This window comes from Musca domestica, unplaced genomic scaffold (assembly GCF_030504385.1).
Source record: "Musca domestica strain aabys unplaced genomic scaffold, Musca_domestica.polishedcontigs.V.1.1 11, whole genome shotgun sequence".
NCBI classification, from domain to species: domain Eukaryota; kingdom Metazoa; phylum Arthropoda; class Insecta; order Diptera; family Muscidae; genus Musca; species Musca domestica.
The window spans coordinates 17899174-17921511 of NW_026712133.1; the positions used below are offsets into that span (position 1 = coordinate 17899174).

The window sequence follows — 22338 nt, forward strand, 5'->3', positions numbered from 1 at the left end:
TTAACATTTTATGACAAACAGTATTTTAAAATATTTGGAGGAAGTTTTTAAAATATTTGAAAGAAGGGCCAAAAAGACCCCTTTTGTTGACTCGCTTGTTGGTTAATATTTTTGACCAAAACAATCCTCGTATGTTTATCTGCTATATTGCCGAAGACACTATATACCTAAAATCAACGGATTTCATGGTATCTTGAAAGGAAATTTTTAAAAATTTTGAAGAGGGGGGAATTTGCGTCCTCCTTTTTGGGTTAATTTGCGATGTAAACTTTCAAAACGCCGATACAGGTGTCTTATATTTTTAGCTCTACTTTTACAATCTTCAGGATTTTCCCAAAAATTATTGAAAAAATTGAATTTTGTCGCACAGTGTAAATAAATTAATTGATTGAAATGAGTGATATTAACAAACGGCTTTAAACAGCATCTATATATGTTTAAGTAAGGAAATAACGGTAATGTATAAGTAACGTCAATAATCATACTCTTCAGTATATACTGCGGTTGGGGTGTGGTGGCCCGACTGCCTCCCGAATGGCTTTATATATTGAAAATTTTTATATATTGAAAATTTATATGGGAAATTAAATTTTGTGCTAGTGGGGCACCCGAAACGGTTCCAGAATGGATTTCTGTGTTCGTCCTTACCAAGGGAGAGGAAGACTTGTTTTATTAATTGGGGCTACTAAAAAATTGCTTTAAACACCATCTATACATGAATAAGTAAGGAAAAAATATGATTTTCTGATACCGTATAAGTAACGTCAATAATCATATTCTCCATGAGTCAGAGACGTACTCGGCATGGGGTGTTGAAGCCCGGGATCCCTCCTTGTTTTGTATTTTTTTTTTTTGTTTTTCATTTTGCATAAAAAACAATTTTTGCTAGCCAGATACCCCAAAAAAAATTCAAAATGCATTAATGGGTGCTAAGCAATAAGAAAACTTATTTTATTAATTACCTTAAATTTTACCGATTGTCTTTAATAATTCAGAAACTTCGTGCATTTACAACTGTGTATTTACCTGCAAAGAAACAGAAAGAGAGAACAAAATTAGTTTGTATTGAATTAATCAAGATTAATGTGTGTGCACACATATGACTCATTTCACAAGCAGCTACCTAAAGCAAAAACAAAATGTGATGCATAAAACAAAACGAAGAAAACAGAATCTGCTGTTTTTTTTAAGAAAAACTATTTCCACCCTTGCCCTACCTACCGAATCGCCAGTCGATATCGCACAGGACATTTTTGCACATAAAACGCACACGCACCATTCTTCACTTCTACTGTTATGGACTGTTAAGACTAGCCGCTGGCTGTTCTTACAGTAACAACACCACTGCCATCAATAACACACAGGCAGCAGCAGCAACAAAAACAACAACAACAATACCACCAACAAGTCTTTTATAAGTCCTATAGCCCCATAACTTACACCACCAGCGCGCACCTCAACAATACTGCCCCTGGGGACAATTTATGTACAAATAAGTGTAGACAGTGTCGCTGCATTGCTGCTATGCCGGCTGCGGTTGCTGGCGACGACGCTGCTCGCATGACCATTATGTATAACCAAAATACAACGCACTCACGCATACATAGACACACACAGAGGCAGCCAAAGGAAATAAGGAAATTCAAACGTAAAGAAAGTTATTTCTGTCTCTCTCACTCTCCCATTCGGAGTATTTTTCCTTTGCCCAATTTGTCTTGGCAAACGCACTTTTCAAAACAAAACAACAAAACGAAACGAAAAACGCACAATTCACATTCCACGAAAATTCTCCTTTGAAAAGCTACAGCATACTTTTGGGAGGGAGGAGGCCATGTATATAGCAAAGTGTATTCTTAAAAAACATAGCATACTTTTCAAAGTTCTTATTTACACACGAATCATTCGCAGGATATGTTTTTGGGGGGAGATTTTCTTACGCATTATGGCCGGTCATTTTTCCATGGCCCCGGCTTTCCTTCTCCATTCTGCTTTGTTTTGGACTAACATTATTCGGTTGTGTGCGTGTGCATGAGAGAGCTTTGCACTTAGTTGCAGGAGGAATATTTGGAAAATTTCGTATAGAAAAATCTAGGTTAAATGTGGTGCGGGGCGATTTCGGTTTCGATGCGTCTGTGTGCGTAAAATGAAATGAAATTCAAAAGGTAGTGGCATAAAATATATGCTTTTCCTTCTGACATGGACAGGGGGTTGTTATCCACCCATAAATATCGAAAAAAGGAAATGAAAAATGTACAAATTGAATTTGGGTTTAGTTGGTGGGGGGTGGAAGGGGAAGTATAGATTGGAAAGCATTTAGGTTGTTTGCAGAATGCATTAATTAGGCAGGGCAATGAGAAGGAGGAGAATTTTTGGTGTACCAAATTTTCAAGATGAAATATTTGGTGGGCAATGATTGCGTGTGGAAACCAAAGGGGAGGGAGATGAATCTGGGGAGACTCTGAATTTTAGGCCAATCCAGGAATTGTGTTATTATATTTTTGAGGGGTTATTGGGATGTTTTTTGGGGGATTTTTTGCAGTGTCATCGAAGGAGCTATCACAGCTAAAATATTTGGAAGGACTATCAAAGCCAGCTGTATGTAAACCAACAGGGTGAGATGAAAAAACCAACCAACCAACTTCAGACAACTGCCATTTCTAAGCCTATCGTCCGACAGCTGTTAAAATTATTCCAGTGACAGCTCATTATATTGTTTACAAGCGTACAAAAGGATTTGGGTGAAAATTTTCCAGAAAAAAAAAACTTATTCGTGATGGAATTCAAGCGTGATAGAGTGATTTTTTTATATTTGGCCGGAAATCCAAAATTTAAATGTGAATAAATCTTTTGTGTCTCGTACCATCGCTCGTTACCGTGACGTCAAGGACGTGGATGGAAGAACACAGCAACATCAGCAGAAATGGTTCGAAAAGTAAAGAAGCGACTTGATCGAAACCCGCGACGCGGTGGCCGAAAAATGGCTCATGAACTCGGGGTACAGCCATTGAAATTCCAAAAAGTGCAAGAACTTACACCGCAACAGAAAGAAAATAGACTCAAAAGAGCTAAAGAGTTGCTTTGCTTGGTCGATAATGCCGAACTGCCGAATTTGCTTTTCTCCGTCACCGATGAGAAAACATTCGTTATCCAGCAGTTTGTAAACCAACAAAATGATCGTGTTTACTTGCCGAAGAGGTCAGTGGAATATGTGCACCTTCGGTTGGCCACGAGAACTCAAGCGCCGCCAATGGTGATGGTGTGGGCCGCCATAGCAGTCGATGGCCGCTCTGCGCTCGTATTAATCGACAGTGACATAAGAATAAATGCCGAATATTATCGCGAAAATATTCTGGAGGAGCAAACATTTTGGGACATTCCAACAGGACTCAGCGCCATTGCACTCAGCACGCGCCACCCAAGAATGGTTACAAAATGTGGTTTCTCGCTTCATTTCCAGCGCACAATGGCCACCAAAATCTCCAGATACCAATCCGTTGAACTATTGTGACTGGAGTATTTTGAAAAGCAAGGTTGGCACTATAAAAAAATACCAAAGTGGCGATCAGCTCAAGCAAGCGTTTCGCCGGGAATGGGCCAAAATAACGCAGAGCAACATTCGGGCAGCGTGTGACGGTTTCATTGGCCGTTTGAAGGCCATAATTCGTGCCAAAGGGGACCAATTCGAACAAATCTAAACTTATTCTAAAATTTAATGCTATTTCCGACATTTTTGCTTTCATTCAATAAAATTAAAAAAAAAATGTAAAAATTATGGCATTTGACTTTGTTGCAGTTTTTTATATAGATTATACTTATAATATAAGTATATAAAAATTTATGCTATACTATTAAACATCTCTATTCAGTTTCTGGTGAAACGTCTAAAAATATGCTTTAAAAATGTCAAAGATAAATGTTAAGTACCAATATTAACAAAAAAATTAAATCAAATTTTCAACAATCTTAAGAATATCAAAATATAAAAAAAAGTATTGAATGAGTATATTTACCAAAACTTTCCCCCGGCTTCTTTGAATAATCTTCCAAAAAAACTATGTAATCCGTGCTCTTGAATGACCGAATTTCTAATGGATATAAAAAAACTGTCTATCCATTCGATGTCCGATCTCCAGCAATTGGAGTTTCCCATTTCTCAACCCCGTTTTAAACTTTCCCTTTACCTTCCAAAAATAAAAGATAATTTCAATTTAAATAATTTGTCACAACACACATCTATCATCCGAAACAAGAACTAGTTTCTTGCCTCCATTGTTGCAAAAGTTAGGGGTGGAATGCACAATTTTTAAAGAAACCCGTTTTTTGGGGTATCCCAAAAAAACAAAGCAAATCGAGACATTGGTCGTTGATTAAAAAAATCTCCGACTGTGATATTGTTACCGATGTGGTTGTAACAATCCCATGCATTGTCGTTGTCGTCCCTTTTGATGTGATGGATTTATGTAAAGATTTTTTAATTAGCCTAAAAGTCATATGAGTGGATGCAGTTACAGAAAGGCGCTACTCATTCCGAAACCCCATTCTTCAGTGGTGCTTTGTGTTGTGTTTGTTGATTGAAAAATAGATTAAAAGGACCAGAAAACCGCCACTACTGCAGCATAAGCAAAGACGCTTAAGGCAATGTCAACTTGGTAAGGCCTATTTGTGCAACCCTGAACACAGAGAGATTGGACAGAGAAAAGCATGTCAAATCTCAAACCCGATGCTTAATTCCTACTGCTGTCCATCATCCACTATGAATCACAGGCAACACCTTTCTAATATCCTGTTACATGGTGCATGTTTTCATTGTGGAAAACTGCACGAACCGCTAACGCACACACACAGACAAAGGAATTACGTGCGCATGCAGCACGTGTGACAAAATTATGAATGTACAACAAAAATTCACGGATGCCACTCCACACCACATCGCTGATTAGATGCATCATGCCAAACGCAACAACAACCCTTAAATGAAACCAAATTGCAACAATGTTGTTTTTGTAAACGGATTTCTGTTTTCTTTGCTTTTCAGATATCTCATGGGTATCCAACACAATAATTTAGACCCTTTTCATGCTGCCCGAATTCGAAGGAGGGTGAGTTTATGCTGAGTAACACAAGTGTCCTTCTCTAAATCCTAAACTTAATTAAGGGGTTGCGCCTTGCAACATTTGTGCCTTTATCCAAACGGGTGAAATTACACGAAATGCATTGTGGTGCAAGGAAACCCAAGTGCTTTTCCGATTTTTTTTCGAGTATTTGAACAGCTTGAATGCTGTTATTTGTTTTTTTGAATAGTTTTTTTTTTTTTTTTTTTTTTTTTTTGTAAAAAAATAACTTTAGCAGAAGGTCATATTTTGGAAATATCGAAAACACGCAAAAAATATTATCATTGATTGTATTCTATCGACCCAGGTACATAGGTTAGGCCCAAAGTAGAACCAAAACTCTTTAGGTGTGAAATATCCAGATTTGAATGTAAAATAATGTAAAAATTTTCACTACGACAACCGATTTTCCCTTTATGAAAATTCAGGTTCTGGAACAGAGCAATATATTGTAAAACTGAACAAATTGTGAATTTTGAGTACTTAAAAGGCCCAACACAACTGTTGGAACAAACCTGAAATTTTTAGGTGGATTTTTCTATGACGAAGTAGCCGGTACTTGCTAGTTGTATATAAAATTTATTCTTTTGAGCATTATTTCTCCTTTACTATTTCGGTTTTTGTGTAATTTCAATTTAAAAGTAATTTTTTTTTAAATTATATTACTTTAAATTTTATTCGAATTTAATTTCATAATTTTTTTTTATTTTTTTTTAGGTTTATTTTTGATTTTACACTTTAATTTTTATTTATTCATCTTATTTTATAACTTACATTTTTATTCATAAATTCTAAGAATTTTTAATTAAAACTTTTTTAGATTTTTTTCTATCATTAGTTGTTTAGTTAAATTTTGTATTCTATTTATTTAATTGTTTTATTACAAATTTATTTATTTAATGTTTTTTTCCGATTCTCTTTAAATTAATTTCACTATTTTTAATTTCTTATTTTATTTTCCATTACACAATTCGCCATTTTTGCGCTGCGCTTTAGAAGTGAAAAAAAAAACGCCAAACACATACCACATACCGTTATAAATTGTTTTTGTTATGGACTTCGCACAGTTGTTGTAATACTCGTGTATGATCACGAACACATAAAACACACTCTTCCTATTGACTACACTTATATGGTGGCTGAGATGGCAATAAATAATTGCAAGTAAATGCATTCTCACATCTCCATCAATAAAGTATAAGGCAAAAGCAAGTTCGAGAGTCTGAATGAGAGATACCGCAATTCCCCAACATCGATCTCTTTGTTTAACTTGCATGCTAGCGGTAATGCATTAGTAATTCCATTTCTTGAATTGTTGTTTCTTTCTCTCCCACTCTCATTGTTTTAGTCTCCACCATATTAGTCCCCACTCTATCTCTCACTATATCTCTCTATCAACTTGCATGTGTGCCGTATGATTTGTTTGTTGTTGTTATTTTACATTTGCTCTCTACAATTCTCATTTTAGTCTCTGTTATTATTTTTTGCAAAGCCATTATTGCATTCGTATGGCGTCTTCGTTTTAGTCCGCACTCTATCTCACTTAAAACAACTTGCCTGCATTACCGCATGAGTTGTTAGTTGTTGTTGTTGTTTTAGTTATATTCTCTACGACTCTTATTTTAGTCTCTGTTATTATTTTTGCCAAGCCATTATTGCATTCGTGTGGCGCCTTCGTTAAACACATCAACAATGTTTGTTGCTGTTGCACACTTGTGCAGTATTTTTTTGAATAAACCAATCAGCGTAGAATGAGTAATATCAATGAAATGGTCGTGTTTAATATTAGTTTTGTGAGAGGAAAGGAGTGGGGGGTGTGTGAGAAGATCATGGAAATGACATCAATTCAAAAGAAATGAATGCATTTGTGACCAAGTTTTTTGATTTCCATATACAAATAATTCGACTACTCAATACGTTCTGCGGAGAAATAATAAATTAAGAAAACTTTTTTTGGGTGTTAGAGCTATTGTAACTACAGGGTGAGATGAAAAAACTGCAGCCAACTTCAGACTGCTGTCATTTCTAAGCAACTGGTTCGAAAACTGTTAAAATTATTCCAGTGACATCTACAAAATCATTTTGGTGAGAATTTTCCAGAAAAAAAGTTACTCGTGATGGAATTCAAGCGTGATAGTGTGATTTCTTTATATTTGGCTGGAAAACCACAAGTGGCTATCGTTAGAGCACTCCTGCATTTAAATGTGAATAAATCATTTGTATCTCGTACCATCGCTCGTTACCGTGATACTGGTAGCGTAGCCCGACAGCAGAAATGGTTCGAAAAGTAAAGAAGCGACTTGATTGAAACCTGCGTCGCAGTGGCCGAAAAATGGCTAGTGAGCTGAACATATCGCAATATTCCATTCCGCAAATATTGACATTCCATTGACATTCCAAAGAGTGCAAGAACTTACACCGCAACAGAAAGAAAATACACTCAAAAGAGCTAAAGAGTTGCTTCGCTTGGCCGAAAGTGGTGAACTGCCGAATTTGGTTTTTTTCCGATGAGAAAACATTCGTTGTTCAGCAGTTTGTAAACAAACAAAATGGTCGTGTTTACTTGCCAAAGAGGTCAGCTGAAAATGTTCACCTTCGGTTGACCACCAGAACTCAAGCACCGGTCATGGTGTGGGTCGTCATAACATCCGATGGTCGTTCTCCGCTCGTACTAGGACCGTGGCATCAGAATAAATGCCGAATATTATCGCGAAAATATTCTGGAAGGTTCATTGAAGCCTTGGGCCCGCAGACCTCGGACATTCCAACAGGACTCATCGCCATAACACTCAGCACGCGCCACCCAAGAATGGTAACAAAATGAGGTTTCTTGCTTCAGTTGCAGCGCTCAATGGCCACCAATACCAAACCATTGGACTTCGGGCAGCGTGTGGCGGTTTCATTGGCCGTTTGAAGGTCAAAATTCATACCAAAGGCGAGCAATTCGAACAAATCTAATCTTATTTGATGCTGTTTACGACATTTTTTTCCTTTCATTCAATAAAATTTAAAAAAAAAATTAAAAATTATGGCATTTGACTTTGTTGCAGTTTTTTTATCTCACCCTGTATATCCTTTTAGAAACCAGGATTGATTGGGAACATAATTTACCCTTACTTAGATTTTTCAAATTTTGAGCCTTTTTGAGATTCATGAAAAAATAACAATCCTTTTATGTACATTTCACAGAAAATGTAGCACCAACCTCTGACCTTATTCGGCCTACCTAACTTAACCTATATTTCCGTTTTCTTCAAATACCCATTTATTTTCTTAAATTCCAAAAAAACAATATAATTCAACGTGACATTGGTACTTTATCTCCTTTGCAGACACATAACCGAATAAAACTCCCACGCTCATTTTAATGACAAATAACTACCTACGTACATACACACGTACATCAACTCAAATAACATTACCAAACAATAGTAATTGATCGAATTTGGTAGCCGCACTATTATGCTCAAACACGTGGTGGCGTTAAGCCATAAACAATATAAACCAAGAACAACAACAACAGCAGCAGCAAAAAATCTTAGCTAGAAACAAAGGAGCATTATCCTAACAGCATTATATGTTTTTAAAGGAATTTCCGTATTTTCAAGAACAAGAATAATAAAACCAAAACAACAAAAGTCCATCCATGGCAGAGTGGCAGAGCTTCGCGGCTAGCGAGCTCCTGCAAAAAAGAACCTTAAAGCAAAACAAACAAGAAGCTCAGTTCAAAAAACCATGACATAATTATAATTCGTTTTTTTTTGTTTTGTTTTCTTCTTGTTCTTCTTTTCAGATTGTTCGGTTCTCACCTTATCTCACAGCAAAATTCCAAGAATTTCAATGAATTCTTGTTCTGTTCTCAGCGAAAATCTTTACAAGAAGACGAAGAAGCAGCACAAGTTCTTTTCAAAGGGACAAAAACAACAACAACAATAATAATGCGTTGAGCTTAATTCATAAGGAACAAAAGAATGAAATGAACACTTTGGTAATGTTTGGTTAAATCGAAGCGAATGTACCCTTCATGGCTAGCATAGTGGCCAGGAAAGCGGGATTTTAAAAGCCTGATAACACCAATTCGGTAATTAACATGCAGAACGAAAATTGTATGTATTTTTAAACTCTACAATGCTTTTCAAAGCTTGGTATCTCTAAATTGCAGTTTCCCAGAGAAATAGCTTCGGCACCCAAAGTGAATGAGAATTATATGCATGACAATATGGAAGGGTTCTTTGCCGCAAGTTATATAGATTCAAATATGCAAATTATCAAAAAATATACTTACTTTGACACATGAAAAATGACGGAGTTTGTAATTGGAGCTCAAAAACATCGATGCCCGAAAAAATGCTAATTACAAATCTCGTTACCAAGCCATTATTTTAAAAAGGACATGTCGCACCAAATATGTATTTATTTTTTCGATTAAACTAGTTCTTATTTGCCTAATAAAAGTCACTATACAAGTTCTTATTTATCGAGAAAAATTACTACTTATTTTAGTACTACTTATTGTTGAAATAATGAGTTGGTAATGAGATTTGTAATTAGTATTCCTGCAGTTTATGAAAACTCGAACAACATGGGCCGAATAGGCTTGGGTACCTATCATCGTTGGAATTTTTGCAAGGCTACGGGCCTTATTGAGAGAAAAATTTCGTTTTCTCTTTAATTATAAGAGAATTCTCAGAGACCGGGGAGAGAACACAACAACTTATTATGGGGCCATAGATTGGCAAAATAATAAGTTATTAAGGGAATTTTAAAATAACTTCTGTGAGCTTTTTGAAACTAATTTATAGAAAAATCAATTATTTAAAATTTTACGTATTTGTCTGTTTATCAATCAAGAACACGAGAATCCCCTGGTATTGCTGTCCAGAAAAAGAGATCATTTAAGAGAGAACAAAAATTCTATTTTTTTATATTTATCGATTCATTTCAATTGTTTTTTTTTTAGCATGAATGATGTCTAAGATTATCTCTGACAGAAAAAAAAAACTTACAAATAATGTTTTAACACTTATTCCTTGATGATTTAAAAAGACTAAGAGAAATTAGTGCGGCGAGAGAGCTGTTGCTCTTAAACAGCTTTGCTGTTTATTGATGTTTCAATCATGACAGAGAATAATAATATAAATGGGTAAAATAATAAAAGAGATATTCTTAAGATAATTAATTAATACTTTTTAAGCAAAAATATAATCAAAAAAAAAAAAAAGCCCAATTGCAATTGTAGAACATTTTTCGTATATGTCTGTTTGCTGATGTTTTTTTCTCATGACCGAGAATAAGAGACACAACCGCTGACGTGCATACTTGTTCATCTCTGTATAGGGTGTAATGAGCAACATAGGGATTAGAAAGAGAATCGAAGGTATTGGGGAATTCTGGAAATCACCACGAAAACACATGTTGGCGTTAAGTTTTGGAACACTTACGCACACATACATAGACAACATAACACATTCTTTATCCCAATATCCTTGAAAGTGAAAACAAAATTCGAGAATGACTAAAAATGTGTGTGCAGTATTCGTAAATATGTGTGCAGAGTTGCCGTTTTTTTTTTCGAAGAAAATTGGACAACGATTTTTATAATCTCCATCAAATGTGGACAATTCCTAAATGTATGCAGTACTACTAAATGTCATGTAGAGTTGTCTATGTTTTGTTATATTCCGACCAAAAGTGGATAAACCACATAATTTAAGCTAAAGCTTTGAAACTTTATAAAGGTTGATTTTTTAGCTGCTGTGAATCGTAACGTAACTATGGATGGTGAGCGCTACCTTAAGAAGATAACCAATCTTCTTTTTGCCCCAAATGCAAGAGCTTGACTTACATGACATGAGGTTTCAACAAGACACGCAAAAAACTATATTTCTTTAACATTCGTTAAAAAGCATTCATTCATTCGTTTTGAAATAAATTCACCAATACGGCAACCCTGGTGCTCCTAACCCGTGTTTTTTAATATAAATAAAAACCTAAATAAGAACTTCGTTTGCCTGCATTAGTTAATGGATAAACAAAAACGACGCAACACGCAAATACTATATGGCAACAGGAGAGAGAGTGGAGTAATGTACTCCCCAAATTTTGGCAACTCAATAAAATTTGCATGCACTTTTATTGTTGTTCTCCTTCCTTCTCTCAATCAGATTTCATTAAATTTTTCAATAGTTTTGCATTGATTGAGAGCATCCAACTTGTGATTGGTTTAATGAATAAAAGCAGATAAAAGATAAACCATAAAAATATAGAGTCGGATATATAATGTTTTTCTCTCTCTCGCGCCTCTCACACAAAAACAACAAAAAACTCATTACACGAGTAAAGCCATAATAATGAGAACTACACTAGACTACAATGGTATTGAAAGGCAGGCTAGAAGGATCTTCATAGAATCACTTTCTAAATCGATTTATGCGATTCAGTCCGTTTGTTAGTCTGTCTATGCATTTTTGTGAACGAAATGCAGGTCTCATTTATTATCTGATTGAGATGAAATTTTCCAAACAATATTTGTTTGGCCCAAGGACGAATCTTATTGAAATTGGTGTGAATCGGTTCAAATTTAGATATACCTCCCATATATATCTTCAACCGATTTCAGGGTTAATTGTGCACCAAATGGCCAATATCAGGCCAAATGTTCTGAATTTTGGCATATCCGACCAAATTTAGGTTAGAAGCAAGTAAATCAAATTTGAAAATCGGTACAAAAATATAGCTATAGCTCCCATAAATATGTTTCATCCGATTAGGTGTTTTAAGTCCCTCACATGCGTAATATATACTCCACAAGAATAATATTTGATATCAGATACAGGTCAGAAATAAGATCGGTTCAGATTTGGATATAGCTCCCATATATATCTTCAACCGATTTCGGGTTAATTGCACAGCAAATGGCCAATATCAGTCCAAATGACCTGGATTTGGGCACATCCGATCGAATTCTGTCTAGAAGCAAGTAAATTAAATTTGGGGAATATCAGTCCAGATATAGCTATAGCTCCCATAAATATGTTTAATCATATTTGATGTTTTAAATCCCTCACATGCGTTATATGCTCTCTGCAAGAACGTTATTTGGTACCGGATATCAGATACTGCTCGAAAATACCTCTGTCAAATTTTATCGAGATCGGTTCAGAATAGGATATAATATCAGCCCAAATTGGATAGATTTTTTCATATTCAACCGCATTTTATCATTTGGTGAAACTCGATCCGATATATCTATTGCTCCAATAAATATTTTTTAATAGAATCCTGATCGAAGTCATATCATCCACTATACGGCAATGTTATGTGGTTTTAAATTTTGTTTAAAATCGATGTAGAGTTGGATACATATTCAAATTAGGTTCATAGTTGGTACGATCTACTTCACATTAATTCCCAATATCAACTTTTTTGTTAGGGGATCCCTTCTATATACGCATGGTGGTGAAGGGAGTCATACCCGCCCGATTTTGATATTTCCTCACTGGTTTCTTTTATCTTTTTGAAAATTTATGTAAACTAGCTCGCTTCTCTAAAAGAAGGCGGGTACATATGTACCTGTATATAACAGTTATAAATTTGTAGACTAGTGTAATAAACACTACCACAAATACTGACACATAAATAGCGACAGCAATTTGGCATCGCAGATGCCTTAAAAGAATAACAACAAAACGAAAATGCATTTGACCTTGTTTTGAGAATTTGCACAAATAACAAAAAAATTAAAATGAAAACAAAACAAAAATACCGATCTTCTACAATTTAGTGAGTGAGTAAGGGAGAGAGAGTGTGTATGTACATAAGGAGAGGAGAAAAAAAGAATTTGATTAAAACACGAGCAACAAATTGTTATTCACATGTTGAGCTATATTTGTGTAGCCTACGTATGTACGAAAAAACAGGGACGCTTCCAAATAAATATTGCGGAAATGCAATTAATGAATACTTATCAATGAATGCGAGAGAGAGAAAGAGATAGAAATATAAAATGGAATAATGTTGGGTAGGCGTAACATGTGAACACACTTACAAGGACTTGTAATATCACATATTGGGAGAGACAGAGAGAGAGAAAGCACATATCATAACAGAGAGTACCAAACAAATTAAAGAAAACGGTATTCATATCTTTAAGAAATTTTACATTAACTCATCGAAGATTCGACCACATGTAATTATCTACACATTCTGATCCTGGTATTTATTGTGACAAAATATTACAAATTTTTATTTAAATGATTCGTTGGGTTAAGGTAGGTACTCCTTAAACGAGAGAGTGTGAGATAAAATGATCTTTAATTTGATCGTTTACTGTTTCATTTGCCGAGCATATCACAAACAGCATAAAATTCTTGCTGCACATGATCATTCCGCTAGTTGGTCATTAAGTGCTTTATTGCTTATCGGAATATGCAAGCGAGTGTGGGGGTTTGTTTGTTTATTTTCTTTTTCAAGGTTTTTGTTGCGCCAACAATTTAATTGTTGTCGATGTGTTTATGTGCGGACGTGCGTATGTTTTGTTTTTATGACACAATTCACACTAAAACTTAAAAAAAAACTCGTGCAGCAGCAAAATAAGATTTATTTGGCAATTAAGTGCAGTTAAGTTCGACAAATGGTAATTATTTTGTCTGCAGAAAATAAAATTAAAAATGTTATATTGCAATGTTAAAATTGATGGAATTAATCCTGCCCGAATGTTGCTCTGTGGTATTTTGGCCCATTCCCGGCGAAGCGCTTGCTTGAGGTGCTGTCCTGTTGGAATGTCCCAAGTTTGAATACACCCTTCATTTTCGCGATAATATTCGGCATTTATTCTGATGCCACGGACGATTAATACGAGCGGAGAGTGACCAACGACTGTTATGGCGTCCCACACCATCACCATGGCCGGCGCTTGAGTTCTGGTGGCCAAACGAAGGTGCACATTTTCTTCAGACCAATTTGGCAAGTAAAATCGATCGATCATTTCATTGTTAACAAACTGCTGGACAACGAATGTTTTCTCATTGGAGAAAACCAAATTCGGCAGTTCACCACTTTCGGCCAAGCGAAACAACTCTATTCCTTCCCCTAATACCCAATTTAGTACTACTTAGTACTTTTCGAACAATTTTAGTACATATTTCCAAACAACCACCATTCTAGATATCAACGAAGACATCAGTATCAAATTTGAGGGTTTCAGCCCCATTCCTTCAACCAAAACTAAATTTAGTACTATTGAGTACTTTTCGTACAATTATAGTACACATATCCAAAACCGCCTCCATATCTTAATCACAGATACCAACAGCAACCTCAATATCAAATTTGAGGATTTCAACCAGTATCGAATTTAGTACCACTTAGTACTTTTCGAACAATTATAGTACACATTTCCAAAACCGCCTGCATGCCTCAATTCTACATATCAACAGACCCCTCAATATCAAATTTGAGGGTTTCAGCCCTATTCCTTCAACCAATACTAAATTTAGTACTACTGAGTACTTTTCGAACAAATATAGTACATATTTGCAAAACCACCTCCATATCTTAATCCCAGATACCAACAGAGACCTCAATCTCAGATTTGAGGATTCCAACCCTATCCCTTCACTCAATTCCAAATATAGTACCATTCAGTACTTTTCGTACAATTATGGTACGAATTTCCGAAAGCACAGCCATATGTCAGGGCTACACATAAACAGTGAAACTAATACTAAATTTCAAAATGAAAACACTATAATTTCACCCAATACCAAATTGTACCAAATATAGTACTATTTAGTATTTTTTGTACACTTTTCGAAAACCACATCTTTATCACAAAAAACCTACCACGAACAGGCACCCCAACACAAAATTTCCAAATTCCAGCCTCATCCGTTCACCCTAAACCAAATTGTTTTAAATTTAGTACCATTTAGTACAGTTCGCATATTTAGTACAAATTTTTAAAACTAGGTGTATATATCAAACTTATTTTCTAAACTTGATTCTCATACAGAATTTCGAAGTTTAGTATCATTTTAGAACATTTCGTAACCTGAATATTCGAATTTCTAAAAACCCTTTGTACAAATATCCTGTACTCCATCGGTGATCCTAATTCAGAATTCTAGCTCATTCTGTTTGTCCAATACAAAGTATTAAATTTTAGTACTTTTCGTGCCATTTTAGTACGAGTTTCCAAAAACCCAGCCTTTTCACACGCCTATGCACCAAGACTGATCGTCCCGCAAAATTTCAAGATTTCAGTCAGTACTATTTTATATATAGATATACCACACATCGTAGCACCCCATCGAGCTGTGCATATTTTGAGATGCAAGACTTACTCCCAAGACCAATATTTTAACTGTTTCTAGAGATATTTAAACTTGAGGTTGGTCACCATTTCATGGCATGATTTTTAATTTATAGCTTTGCAATCGATCAAAACTGTCTTTCAATTGGACCCCAAAACTACGCCTCTGAAAAAATTTGTTTTTGTATTTTCTTTGCATTTAATGATATTTCTAGTCCCCCCATTATTACGCAAATACAGGAAACCAATCACACTTCTCACATGTGCAAGATAACAACAATATACGACTGTTAAATAATTCTTGTTGCCGTTGTTGATTTTTTTTGGGGGGGGACTTCATTATCAGTTCCAAAATATATTTGAAATTAGGACACATAAATGCAGTCACAACAAATAACATGCACACACCAACCGACGACACTTAACCGCATTTCGGGCCCCAAACCCCATCTCACCAAACGGCACATACACACAGCCATCTCAATGCCGTTGCGGTATTTTATTTCAAGATATGAGAGTACCAACGAGAGTAAATAACACACAACGACGACGACTATAATACTGCATAACATACCGAGTATGTATTTATAATGGCCTGCCTTGCAAAACCACAACCAAAATTGAACATGCAGCAAATATTGCATGACGCTAGTGGTGAGAGTGAGAGAATTCCAATAAAACAGCAGTGTGAGAAAAATAACTGTGTATGCATGATTGACAACAAGTATGAATTGGTGGGGAATGGGAGGGAAGATGTGTGGGGTTTTTTCTAATGGCCAGTGTTGTTGTATTACTCATGCAGTTTTTTGGATGGGGCGCGTGTAGTCGTCTGGTGGTCCAAAGCATTTGCTGCTACTATATGCATGCATGTGCGCTATGATGGCGTTAAGCATTAGCGTCATGTGTACGCTCGATCATGCGTCATGGATCACATTAAAGTGTTGTTTTGTTTCGTTTCATTATTTTTATTAAGAAAATTAAGCATCTAATGTCAGTTTCTTTATGTTTGTTTTCAATTTAACAATTGTTTGATTTTTGGGGGCTGCCTGGTTGGTTGGTTGGTTGGGTAGTCAAGCAGGCGTCCGACGGGCATGAAATGAAATTATCTCTTGATAATTATTATTATTTATTTTTTTTTTTAAATTTTTGGTTTCTTGTTATTTTTGCATTAAAACAGACGAGCGCAACGTAATTTTTGCATTTCTCAATGTCATTTTTATTTATGTGAGTTGCTATGTATTTTTTATTAAATTTTTATTTGCAGCTGTTATTTATTATTGAACTACCCCCTCAAAAGCCCCTACTCCTGCATCACCGTTTGCATTTCAATTAATTTGAAGTATTTTTTAAAGCAATTTTTTATTGCTGTTTTTTGTATTTTTATAACATTGGCAATGAGGAAGAGAGAAATATATTGAGAGAGTGAGAGAAATAAACAAATGTAACAAATGTAAAGTAAATAACTATTGGAATATAACAATTACTTAAACTTTGGATAATAATCTAAAAAATTAAAACGAAATTGTTTACAACAAAATGTTGTAACCCATTTGGTAGTTTTTATACCCTCAACCATATGGCTACAGAGGGTATATATCATTTGATACGGTCAAAACGTGCCTAGTCGAAATAACGGTTTTAGACCCTAGGTATCTTTGGACCAAATCCGTTTCAGAACATTTGGAGTCGATCTACCGATGTCCGTCCGTCTGTCTGTCTGTCTGTCTGTCTGGCTGGCTGGTGCGCACGAAAACTCTCGAAGGGAGTATCCGATTTGATCCAAACTTGGTACATCGTAATATTTTTGTCAAACTTAGATCGAGTTCGGAGATGGGCAATATTGGTCCACTCCTTCTGGTACCTCCCACACAAAATGTCAAAATTTTCAAAGAAAATAATTTATTGCACAGAAAGAGAAAGGATAATCCGATTTTGCTGGAACTTTGCGAATTCTAATATTTCCATCAGTGCTAAGTCATGTGTGAAAATGGACAATATCTGTCCACTCCATCAGGGTCACAAAGGGTCAAAATTTTGGATAATTAAAACTCTTATAAAATGTGACGTAAGAGTCCGATAGTCTTCAAATTTCACACATCCCAATAATTTTATTAGTTCAAGGTCTGGTGCGTAAATGGAATGTATCGGCCCACTCCTTCTGGTACCTCCCCCACAAAAGGTCGAACTTTTCAAAAAATATTTTTTGCACAAAAAGGGAAAAGATAATCCGATTTTGCTGGAACTTTGCGAATCCTAATATTTTCATCAGTGCTAGGTCATGTGCGAAAATGGACAATATCGATCCACTCCATCAGGGACCTCCCCCACAAAGGGTCAAAATTTTGGATAATTGAAACTCTTATAAAATGTGATGTAAGAGTTCGATAATCTTCAAATTTCACACATCCCAAGGTCTGGTGCGAAAATGGAATGTATCGGCCCACTCCTTCTGGTACCTCCCCTACAAAGTGTCGAAATTTTTAATACCCATGCAGCAAATAAAAGGCAAAGTTAACATCCGATTCCATTTAGGCCAAGTCTAAACATTTCTATCAATACAAGATCTGTTATAAAGGTGGTATAGATCGAACCATTTCTTGTCACCCATACACAGGGTTCAAGATTTTGAAAAACGAACGCCCAAATAAAGCGAAATAAACATCCAACTCTGCTCAAATTTTACACATACAAATATTTTTGCTAACACAAGATCGGTTGTGAAGTTGATATATATCTGCCAACCCTTCTGGGGTCACTATTTTCAATAATTTTATCTGTCATAACTTTCGAAAAAAATTATAAATTTTTTTACTACTTGCTATGCTCAAATATTTTTCTAAATAAGAACCCTGATATGAATATGAAATTTATCGGAATTTATGATTTCGCATAAAATTGGACATAAATATCCTTTCTTTTATTGCTGCCAAATATTTCGCTCAATGTTTTTTATTTGTATCAGATGAAGTATAAAAGTGGAATATTTCGGTAGACTCTATCTTGTACATCACGCACATTTTAACATTTTCAAAAAATTATTACATATCTCATAAATAGTAAAGGAGTTAGTCGATATAATCCATACCAGGAAGTCCAATAATCCATATTTTGCGGTCCGATACGAAATAGACAATATTGGCCCATTCCTTCGAATCCTGCTCCATAGAGGGTAAAACGTTTGAATAATTGTAGCACTAGTCAAATTATATTTAAATAATCGGACACAGGCTGAGGGTATATATCTGTCGGCAATACCGATCGATACTTTTTAACTTGTTATTTCTAGTATTGACAACTACATACTATCCGTATTACCAGTAAGCTAAAAAATAAAGGATTATTCCTAAAAAAAAATTACAAAGAAAAATATCTTACTTTTACCATACCAAGTAATGAGTAACAGCGACAGCAAAGTGAGCACGTCGGACTACAAGACCTGAGGTGGCAGGATCGATTCTCTGCGACAACAATTCACGTTCATCGTAATACCCATTCATAAACCCAATATTTCGTAATGAGATTTTTTCTGGGAACCTTTAGTGAGAGTGTGATTGCTGCCGAAGGACTTAAGCCCAGCCTTGATCTGTTTTGTAGAATGAACTTCAAAATAGGCGAAATTGTCAAGTAAACAGTCCAAACGTTAATACGTTAGAATATATCACTTTCTCCCCCCTTTCTCTCTCACTGTCCGCTCCCCCTCTCTCTCTCTCTGTCCACTCCTCTCTCTGAGTTAATTAAAATTATTACGCTTTTTTTGAATTTGCTTCCTTCAAAATACCAGAATGTTTGAAAATCTACCCATATTTGAGGAAAAAAGTAATAAAATTCCAAAGATATTTTAAAAATACCTCTCTTTTCCAGTTAGGTATAACTATCCACGTAAGTCGTAAGGTGCTACTATTTTTCTTTAAAGGGAAGTCGAACAAATTTTGACCACATTTCTGTTGTGGTGCCTTTTTTGAGTGCATCCGTTTTCCCAAATTTAGAAACACTTATCAAAGTTATGACATTTACCTGCAAAGAAAAAAAAAAAACAGAAATTAATACTCTCGAAATTCTGTATCACATTTAATTATTTTTAGATTTTTAAAATAAGTTGTTCTCTGTAAGGAGCTTTTTCAATTTGTATTGCATACTTTTAGGAGAAAATAAAATTTTTTTAAATTCCCCATACGCACTACTAAAATAAAAACGAAAAATTATTGAGTTTCGAAACTACTGAGAATGCTTAGGCAATTATGAACTCAGAGGGAAGAGACTATTTAAAGAAAGGGTACTCCCTGAGAGTGCCTACCCAATGACAATTTTGTGTATACTCTCACTCTAAGACGTATTTTCATAGAGAAAAGGAGTTGCTCTCAATTATTTTCAAATCAGATTTGCCCGGTTTTAGTTGCGAGTGAAACATACTCGCAAGCTCGAAAAATGAGAGTTTTCCACTCTTTCCGAAAACTGGGAGTTTTCCACTCTTAAAATTTGAATGAAATCGAACATTTATATCCACATCAAAAATATTTGGATTTATTTTTCAAAATCTTGAACCCTATGTAGGGGTGGTACCAGAAAAAATGTTCCGATCTCTACCATTTTTATAACAGATCTTGTGTTGATAGAAATAATTAGATGTACCAAGTCTGAGTAGAATCGGATTTTAATTCCCCGTTTTATGAGCTTCACGGATATTCAAAATGTTGACCTTTTGTGCTAAGGTCCCATTAGGGGTGGACCGATATACCCCATCTTCACACCAGACCTTGGGTTAATAAAAATATTTTGATGTGTATAATTTGAAGCGAACCGGATGCTTATTTTGGATTTTATGATTGTTTTTGTTATTCAAAACTTTGACCCTTTTGTGGGGGAGGTACCAAAAGGAATGGTCCGATATCTACTACCTTTATAACAGATCTGGTGCTGATGGAAATATTCAGATGTGCCAAGTCTGAATGGAATCGGATGTTCATTTTTCGAAATCTTGAACCCTTTGTGGGGGAGGTACCAAAAGGAATGGTCCGATCTCCACCATCTTTAAAACAGATCTTGTGTTGATAGAAATATTGAGATGTACCAAGTATGAAGGGAATCGGCTTTTAACTCCCGTGTTATAAGCTTCACGGATATTCAAAATGTGGACCCTTTGTGGATGAGGTATCAGAGTGGTGGGAGTGGACCGATATACCCCATATTCACATGAAGGGAATCGGCTTTTAACTTCCCGTGTTATAAGCTTCACGGATATTCAAAATGTGGACCCTTTGTGGATGAGGTATCAGAGTGGTGGGAGTGGACCGATATACCCCATCTTCACACCAGACCTTGGGTTAATAAAAATATTTTGATGTGTGTAATTTGAAGCGAACCGGATGCTTATTTTGGATTTTATGATAGTTTTTGTTATTCAAAACTTTGACCCTTTTGTGGGGGAGGTACCAAAAGGAATGGTCCGATATCTACTACCTTTATAACAGATCGTGTGCTGATGGAAATATTGAGATGTGCCAAGTCTGAATGGAATCGGATGTTCATTTCCTGTTTTATGAGCTTCGTGGGTACTCAATATTCTGACCCTATGGTGGGGTGGTATCAGAAGAAATGGTCCGTCGCACTCAGCAGCGCCACCCCAGAATGGTCACAAAATTAGGTTCCTCGCTTTATTTCTAGCGCACAATGGCCACCAAAATCTCCGGATACCTATCCGTTGGACTATTGTGCCTGGAGTATTTTGGAAAGCTAGAGGTTGGCACTAAAAAATACCAAAGTGTCGATCACCTCAAGCAAGCGCCTCGCCGGGAAAGGGCAAAAATACCGCAGAGCAACATTCGGGTAGAGTGTGACGGTTTCACTGGCCGTTTGAAGGCCAAAGGTGACCAATTCGAACAAATCTAAACTTATTCTAAAATTTGATGCTATTTCCGACATTTTTTGCTTTCATTTAATAAAATTAAAAAAAAAAAAATGCAAAAATTATGGCGTTTGACTTTGTTGCAGTTTTCTTTTATCTCACCCTGTACAAAAGCCAAGAAGAGAAAAGCACTGGAAGAGTAGAATATGATTGATTGCGAGCCTCTTGTACTCTCTCACTCGATAACGAGCAAAGCCTACTCACTCTAATGTGAGTGACATAGAAAAGTGAAGCATATTTGCTTTACTTCTTTTTACTCGCACGAGTACTTCACCTCGAATTAGTGTCAAGAGCGAAACTCGCTCGAGCATTTAATTTCCTTTTCCACACATTTACTTCCTTTCCGTTTTGTTATCCCATTTACATCTAAAAAAACGTATTCCCTTAAAAATTAAAAAGCAAAATTTATATTCAAAAAATTTGTAGGAAATTCATTCATAAGTAGGTATGTATGCATGCATGTCGATTATCACAAAGTGTGTCACCGAGCTCGAAAAAGGATGTGGCGAAATTAGAAGTAAAGAGGCATTAAAACTCATAATATTTATTGTATTCATTAAAGAAAACTGGGGAGCGGTAACACAGTAGCGCCACCATAACATCAGACAACAACACAAAAGTGTATCATCAACGGTTTGAAGCAGCAGTGGTTTATTCAATGCGGCATGATAAATATATTCACACAGTATGAGTGAGATGGCAGGGAGACTGACATAAAGACAGACCGACAGTCAGTCAGGCAGCCAGACAGAATGTCATATGACTGTTGAAGAAAGTATGGACAAGATACCCCAAAGTAAGGTGTGTGTGTGTGCGTGTGTATCTACGAGTGTGGTTAGATCGATAATGATGGTAAATGAAAACATTTCTTAATGATGATTATGTTGGATTGATAATTATCTCGAACATGATAATCATCATCATCATCTACGTGGCGTTTGGTGTGTGATTGGAAAGACCTTTCAACCAAACAAAAATCACATACACGTTGTGGCAATAAATTTTATACGACC

The 22338-nt window shown here is 35.7% G+C and overlaps 1 protein-coding gene across 1 annotated transcript in view; it reads right to left on the reverse strand.

Moving 5' to 3' along the window:
• The window catches only part of LOC101896702 (zinc finger protein chinmo), a 135988-nt gene that overhangs the window by 49138 nt on the left and 64512 nt on the right, over window positions 1-22338 (reverse strand). The window contains exon 3 of the mRNA XM_059131851.1: window positions 963-1026. The gene's annotated coding sequence lies outside the window, so the exon portion shown is untranslated. The remainder of the gene's footprint in view (window positions 1-962; window positions 1027-22338) is intronic.